Below are 8,246 nucleotides of genomic sequence, written 5' to 3' on the forward strand. Positions count from 1 at the left end.
AAAGAGTGTTCAGTGGTAATGCATGCTGAAATTTAGTTTGATGAACCAATCTTTGAAGAGGTTTATAGTTGAATATCCAACTTCTGACCTTCCATTTTCAATTGGGTGTGGGGATGGACAATTTGTTTTTACAAAACAAAAATAGCCAGAATAAAACCCTAGCATCAGACAAAGTCAAAGATTCAGCACTAAAAAAGAATCTTTGTCTCCAGAGAGGAGATACACATTTATGAATGTATGGACCATTTAAAGGATGTGCGTGGGATCTTCCAGAGACAAAAGATCAGGAAGGCACCAGGCCCAGACAGTGTGACTGCCTCCTGTCTGAAAGTCTGTGGTGCCCAGCTAGTCCCCGTCTTTATAAAAATATTCAACAGAACACTGGAGCTGTGTGAAGTCATCTCCTGCTTCAAATGCTCCACCATTATACTATTTCCCAAGAAACCCTCCATCAGTGGACTGAATAACTACAGACCTTTCGCCCTGACATCTGTGGTTATGAAGACCTTTGAGACACTGGTGCTCGCTCACTTGAAGGACATCAAAAGGCCAACTGCTGGACCCCCTGCAGTTTGCCTACTGGTCAATGGATGCAGGCAACATGGCACTACATTACATCTTGCAACACTTGGACTCCCCAGGGAGCTAAGAACAGGTCCTTTTTGTGGGTTTCAACTCAGCATTCAACACCATCATCCCAGACAAACTCCACCGCCATCTCACCCAGCTCACTGTGCCCGCCCACACTTGTCAGTGGATCAACAGCTTCCCAACAAACAGGAGGCAGCACGTGAGGCACATCCTGTACCTGGTCAGTCAGCACAGGCATGCCCCAGGGAAGTGTGCTCTCCCACAGCTCTTTTTACTCTACACCAACGAGTGCACCTCAAGTAAACTCCTCAAGTTTGCAGATGACACAATGGTCATCGGTCTCATCTGAAGAAGTGTTGAGTCTGCATACCGGCGGGAGGCTGAACAGCTGGCCCTGTGTTGGTCACAACAACCTGAAGCTAAACATGCTCAAAGCAGTGGAGATGACAGTGGACTTTAGGTGGGTCAGTGGGTCAAGAGGGCGGAAAAGATCTCTGCAGACGCCTCACATGCTGGACACAAAGTGTTTGAACTTCTCCCCTCTGGATGGCGCTACAGGTCACTGTACACCAAAATAACCAGACACAGGGACAGTTTCTTCCCCGTGCCATCACCATGACAAACACCATGTTTATCCATGTTAATCCATGTTTGCTGTATCATGTCATACAGACAAACACCCTTAGTACAAATAACTCCCCATTACAATAAAATGCAAATTTAACCATTGCTTTGTTCATACTCATCTAAAAGCTCCTCTCCCACATTGTTTATATGTATATACAATATAAAATTATAAACAGATTGTTTTTTCTCTTCTTTTTCACCATTTATTTCCTATTTAGTAAATCTACATATTTTTGTCGTCTCATGGAAGCAGATTGAAAGCTACTGTAGTTGGTCATTAAAGCTGATTATAATTGATTATCGCCTTCCCTTTCTTAAACCGTTTCTACCCTGAATAAGGGCTTTTTTGGGGTTTAGAGCTTGTATTGTAGGTATCAAAACAAAGAATGAACTGGGAGTCCAAAATGACTGCAGAAGGCATAATTACTGTCCTGTTAAAGAGAACTGTGTTAAGATATGTGGTGACAAAAGCCAGCCATTAGCGTACAGTTTACTATAAGTCAAGTAAAATGTAGATTACTGTATAAAGATAATTTTGCCATGATCGAACATGTTATCTACCTCTACCCAAAATCACAACAAGCTTGTCGTATAAGCAGCAGCCTCAGCCTGGTTCTAATTGTTTCCATCATTGATCTCTGAGCTCTATCAGGGCACTGATACACCAACCTCTCGTGCTCATTCCTAACTAAAGCCCTTATCACAATCCGGTATATTTCTCCAGGCAGTGAAAACATGCCATAAGTGCTTCAGTATCTCAGCACCAAGAAGAATGGGATCAAAATAACCCATTCAGATTGGGGGGGGGGGCACATTTCACTATTATTCTTAGGATTTAGTTTCATTTATTAGACAAAATACATTCCTCCACTGGCTGTCTGGACTCTCCCGGAATCTGACGGAGCAGATAAGGATGTCAGTTTACAGAGTGAAGATTGTTAAAACACCCTCACGTTTCAAGATGTTCAGTGCCATACACTAATCCAGGAATGTGTGTTTATTTTGCAGGAACTTGATGTCTGGGCGAGGACAAATATAGCCTAATCTAATAATTAACATGACGCTGACAAAAAAAAAGGAAAGGCAGCATTGTGGTCAAGGAGTCTATCAAATTTAAGGGTTCATGAGATCAATCTTTACAAAATACAGTACACTATAATATACACAAAGATTACCATGTCTGAGTCAAGAGTCTTTTTGCAAACACAAACATCAGAATTAATGTAAGCTACAGTATCTTAGGCAAAAGTATAACTTTTTCTTTTTAGCACCATAATACCAACGTGTTTTTTTTTTTTTGTTTTTTTTTTACATAATTCATCCTTTACAGATTCACATAAATATTCAAGTGTTTTTAATACTTATGCTGAGCACAACCTTACTGATAGTTACAGTAGTGAATAAGAATTCAGCAGCAATGTCAGACCTGAATATACCTTGTTTTCAAAAACTGGAACGCTCACAGGACAGTACATTCAGGTATTATAAAAATGTTAGTAACATAAAACGGCTGCAAATAAAACTTTATGGCAGGTTGCATTTACTTTATTTTGCACAACGTCCTGCTGTGCCTTTTAATCTGCTTGAACCTCCCTTAAAAATGAAGGCGGTCAGACAGTGTAGTGAGAAGCTGAGACTGTGAGAACAAAGTTTAATTCTGACACAAACCATGCAAACATGATTTCAATGTGTTTTTGTCTGTTTATAACCACAAAATGAGTGCAGTGAAATAAAACAAATGTGTATAGTGACTATTCCACTGGATGAGTTCCTTTCTATTAAGCCTGGTAAATATCTGATTGTGATTTTACACTAAACGTCTGTGGTATAAGTGCTGTCTTTACAGCCTATGTCGTCCTACAGACCCAGACACTGCAAACATTAGATTATGTAAAAAGAAAAGTTTGTAGTTATCACTAACAGCCTTGCCAGTTCCTAAATAACAGTAAACAAAGACAATTACAAAAACATTAAGTCCCATAAAAAAGTCTAAATCTGCAATGACAACTCATATTCTATCCACTAAGCCAGTATGATGACAAAGAGCAGCCCAAGGAGTATTAAAGTTTCAAGACTAAATGAAAATGATCTGCTGGTCTGTAGTCTTGTTATATATAGCTGAGAGATTTCACCAACCAGCCTATTCACAGGCAACAACTGGGCTATTTTGGTTATTTTTTCCTTTTGATGTGGCAGTTTGCCTCAAATACTTCCTTCTCTGATGCTTTTGAACCATCAAGGAAACATGTGCCCAGTTGTACAAACACAGGATATGTTTGTATACCACAATTATGGTCTGATTCACACAACAAGCAAATGATAAAGTAATTAGGAATGGATGTATGACTACAATGTTGAACATTCCACCAAAGTGCATCTTACACTGTTTGTAAGCTCACACGTATTTCTTGTAAACAACTCCATTTCAAATTTAACAGGGTTCTGTTCAAGAAATGATTTCCTAGGACATTTTCATAAGGCTGGCATGTAGTTAACAAGTTCTTCTGTGTGGAAGACTCCTTTAAAACACACTACTGTGCTAACATTTTAGACACTTTAGATGTTTATATTCATACCCCTGGCACAATCAAGGAGGCTTTGATTGGTCACAATTTCATTCTGCAATATACCAACGAGCCAGAGTTGAAAAGAATCATCTTATGAGCCAAGAGCAACAAGGAGTCCTACAACAGATGGTACAGGCCCCGCAGAGCCCTGATTTCATGCAGTCAGTCTGGCATTACATGAAGAGACACTGAGAAAGCTTAAATCCACAGAAGAACTGAGGCAACTCCAAGATGCTTGGAACAACCTACCTGCTGCCAAGTACCATGAAAAACTGTAAAAACATGGTACAGAGGTGAAGTGCTGTTGTTTAGAGACAAAGGGATGTCACAGCAAATATTGATCTGATTAAGGGCATTTTCTGTTTACAGCAATTTGCATGAAGTTAACTGATAAAAAAAAAAACTATTCATGGCATTTTTAAAAGCATCCTCACTTTACTTTTAGTGACAAACTTTTGCACAGTACTGTGTTAATCTATGGCTCTGTTATTAGAGGAGGACAACAGAGGACAATTACAAGGCTAACTTGAATCCATATTCTTTTTAATCACATCTATTAATGCAACAACTACAGTATAGTGACATGCAAATGCAGCTTCCCTTTCAGCAGTTAAGGGAAGCCTAAATGAGAATGTTAACAGCAATATATCATAGCAATACATTCTCATAAAAAGGTGTTAAAGACACTGTAGTTGAAGCCTTAACCCTGTGTAAAAAGGAATTTCAGATATGTGGAACATTTCACTGCAAAAACAAAACAAAAAAGTGACTTCTCAGCATTTCTCCATCCAGACAAAAATAAGACCTGATGTTTTTTAAAACCAGCCTACACTTGTCAAACCAGGTCTTGATTAACAAGAAGATGCCAGTGACTGTTTAAAACAAAGTTTCAGGTTTGTGAAAAGGTGCAATTCACCCTGTCCAGGCCACACTGGGCAAAAATCGAAAGGTGGGTTTGAAGCAGCAGTAAAGCGTTAACTAGTCTAACACACATTCACAATAATTAGTGGATGAAAAGTGTAACTTACCTCTAACTGCTGAGGCAATCTTCTGCATCATCAGAAAAACCTAACAGCAGTTTATCCCCAATGCTCTGGTGAGATACAGATACCCACAACAACAGAGCAACAGCTACACTGAGAATCCTCTTCATTTTGATGCAATATAAATTCAGAGTTTAAGCCACAAGAAATATTATCAAGACTGCACCTTACTTAAAATTAGGAACAGATGACACATGCAAACACACAGTCACACAAACTCCCATTTATGAAGCTCCAGCTAAAACACAGTCACACGGTTCAAATCACAAACCTGTCACATCTGCAAGCAAAACAAGCTAGCAAGCACATCATTCTGGTGTGTTTGCTAGCTAGCCAACTTATCAATATGCTGTCATTAACAGGACTAACCTTCATTGTGAAAACAATAATCCTGCAGGTAGCAAAACAGCAAGTTGTAAATGTGTTTAAAAGTAAACCTCATTATCAGCCAAAACATGTTTTTGCATTTAAAGGATCAGTTAACGTTCTTGATTGTCAGGCTACATTTCAATTATCTGGGCTTTTTATTTTCAGCGTGCACAAGCCGTCTTCCCAAACCTCTGGTGGTTTGGGGTGCATTCAAAAGCCGCACAACTTGTGGGCCTTCGGAGTGTTTCAACCCTCTCACCCTGCCATTCCAACCTCATCTGGTCCCTGAGCATACAGCAGCCCAGTTTCAGCTGCCACCTGTGGTTTGAGCAGCGCAAAAGAAAAAGCCAAAAATGTCAAAACATACTGTTTTCCAGGACATTTGACTATTTCTCTCATTTTCCATGATTTTTCCAGGACTGGAAACTGGTCTAAATATTTCCAGGTCTTCCTGGACACGACCCCCGTCCTGTTGCTGATCGGATTGGAATGTGATCACTGACTGCCTTCCACATGTGAAAAGATGTGAAGTCACAATGGGCAGAGTGACAGGGGTCATTTAAGACCTCTAACAAAGGCGAACACAGTGAAACAATTAGCTCGGTATTCTGTGGGCTTTTGGCAAGGAGAGACATTAGCAAAAGCATCTTAAGTATAAAAATTATCCCTTCCAACCAAATCTGTTGTAATCAATAATCCAATGGGGCTCTGAACGTTTGTACTGTGACCACTATCTGTAATCAAACACAATCTCGTGTGCGTGAGTAAATCAAATGAAAATCGTTGGAGGGGAGCACAGGTCCACCCTCTATTTAATAATAACACCCCTGATTCAGCTTGCAATTTATCATGCTGGATCCAAGCAGGCTTTTTTTTTTAGTAATACTCAAATTCGGAAAGAGATCACACTCATAATTCCTAAATGGTAATAAAGTGCCAAGCATGGCAAAAAAAAAAAAAAAAAAAAGAGAGAACAATCATATGACCCCAAAGAGATATCCCTGATGGATATAGTTAGATGAAACTGCGACCCCAAACAAGCTCAAGCTCAACAAAAGGAAATAAAAATAATCCAGCTGCCCAAGAAAGACATCGGAAGATGCTGGTCAGGGATTAACCCTTATACAGTGCCTTGCGAAAGTATTCGGCCCCCTTGAACTTTGCGACCTTTTGCCACATTTCAGGCTTCAAACATAAAGATATAAAACTGTAATTTTTTGCGAAGAATCAACAACAAGTGGGACACAATCATGAAGTGGAACGAAATTTATTGGATATGTCAAACTTTTTTAACAAATAAAAAACTGAAAAATTGGGCGTGCAAAATTATTCAAATCCACATAAGGGATGACGGCAACATTCATAGATCCTGGAATGCACAATGAGGGGCAATGTTCATTCCTATTACAGAGGCCCACTGAAATTTTTTTGAGGAAAAGCTGTGTTAGACTGCATATTGTTTATAGTAAAGTATTTTTATATACAAATATAAAAATGAAAATGTTTCTGGAGTGGGACTTTAATTAATTATAGAAGTTGTGCAGAAGCTGCCCATAGCTCTACACAGTGATCCATGTGTGTACTGTATGTGTTTCTATGCTGCTCCAAATGAGTCTGTTCTGGTTCAACTTGTCTTATTAAATGAGCTTAAAAATAAAGTGACACCTTAGTTATAAAACACTGAGCAGGCTGTAACACACAAGAGTGTGTACAAGCCACCTGGGAGACACACCAAACATGTGGAAGAAGGTGCTCTGGTCAGATGAAACCAAAATCGAACTTTTTGGCAACAATGCAAAACGTTATGTTTGGCGTAAAAGCAACACAGCTCATCACCTTGAACACACCATCCCCACTGTCAAACATGGTGGTGGCAGCATCATGGTTTGGGCCTGCTTTTCTTCAGCAGGGACAGGGAAGATGGTTAAAATTGATGGGAAGATGGATGGAGCCAAATACAGGACCATTTTGGAAGGAAACCTGATGGAGTCTGCAGAAGACCTGAGACTGGGATGGAGATTTGTCTTCCAACAAGCCAATGATCCAAAACATAAAGCAAAATCTACAATGGAATGGTTCACAAATAAACATATCCAGGTGTTAGAATGGCCAAGTCGAAGTCCAGACCTGAATCCAATCGAGAATCTGTGGAAAGAACTGAAAACTGCTGTTCACAAACGCTCTCCATCCAACCTCACTGAGCTCGAGCTGTTTTGCAAGGAGGAATGGGCAAAAATTTCAGTCTCTCGATGTGCAAAACTGATAAAGACATACCCCAAGCGACTTACAGCTGTAATCGCAGCAAAAGGTGGCGCTACAAAGTATTAACTTAAGGGGGCTGAATAATTTTGCACGCCCAATTTGTCAGTTTTTTATTTGTTAAAAAAGTTTGAAATATCCAATAAATTTCGTTCCACTTCATGATTGTGTCCCACTTGTTGTTGATTCTTCACAAAAAATTACAGTTTTATATCTTTTATGTTTGAAGCCTGAAATGTGGCAAAAGGTCGCAAAGTTCAAGGGGGCCGAATACTTTCGCAAGGCACTGTAAGCATCAGGACCAGACTGTTTAAGAAGACGACTTCCTAAGGTGTGTTCAGCACAGCTTAAGAGTATTATAACGACAGTGTTTCAGATTCTTTTAAATAAATGTACTGTTCCAAATATATGGAAAGTTACAACTATTATTTCGTTCCCTAAGAGGCCTGGGGCTAAAGAGCTTAACGACTTTCATCAGGGTGCCCTGACCTCTGTACTGGCGAAATGTATGGACAGGGCGGTTAGTAAACATCTAACCTCAGCTCTAGCAGATCTGCTGGACCCTCTACAATTTGCATATAAGCAGCACAGTGGGACAAAGGATGCAGCATTAACTTTGGTGAATATGGTTGGAAGTCACTTACAGCAAACAAAGGCCTACGCATAGATCTTATTTCTTGATCCGAGTTCAGCCTTCAACACAATGAGGACATATATCATACATCAATCAGAGATGATTCCTTTTTAGGAAATTAAAAGGCTTTGGAGTAGGTCAGAAGGTTTTGGAAAG

At 39.7% G+C, this 8,246-nt stretch overlaps 1 protein-coding gene across 2 annotated transcripts in view; it reads right to left on the minus strand.

Moving 5' to 3' along the window:
- The window catches only part of sbf2 (SET binding factor 2), a 95,853-nt gene that overhangs the window by 56,960 nt on the left and 30,647 nt on the right, over positions 1 to 8,246 (minus strand). The window lies entirely within an intron of this gene.

The sequence above is a fragment of the Monopterus albus genome, unplaced genomic scaffold, assembly GCF_001952655.1.
Source record: "Monopterus albus unplaced genomic scaffold, M_albus_1.0 scaffold4.1, whole genome shotgun sequence".
NCBI lineage: Eukaryota > Metazoa > Chordata > Actinopteri > Synbranchiformes > Synbranchidae > Monopterus > Monopterus albus.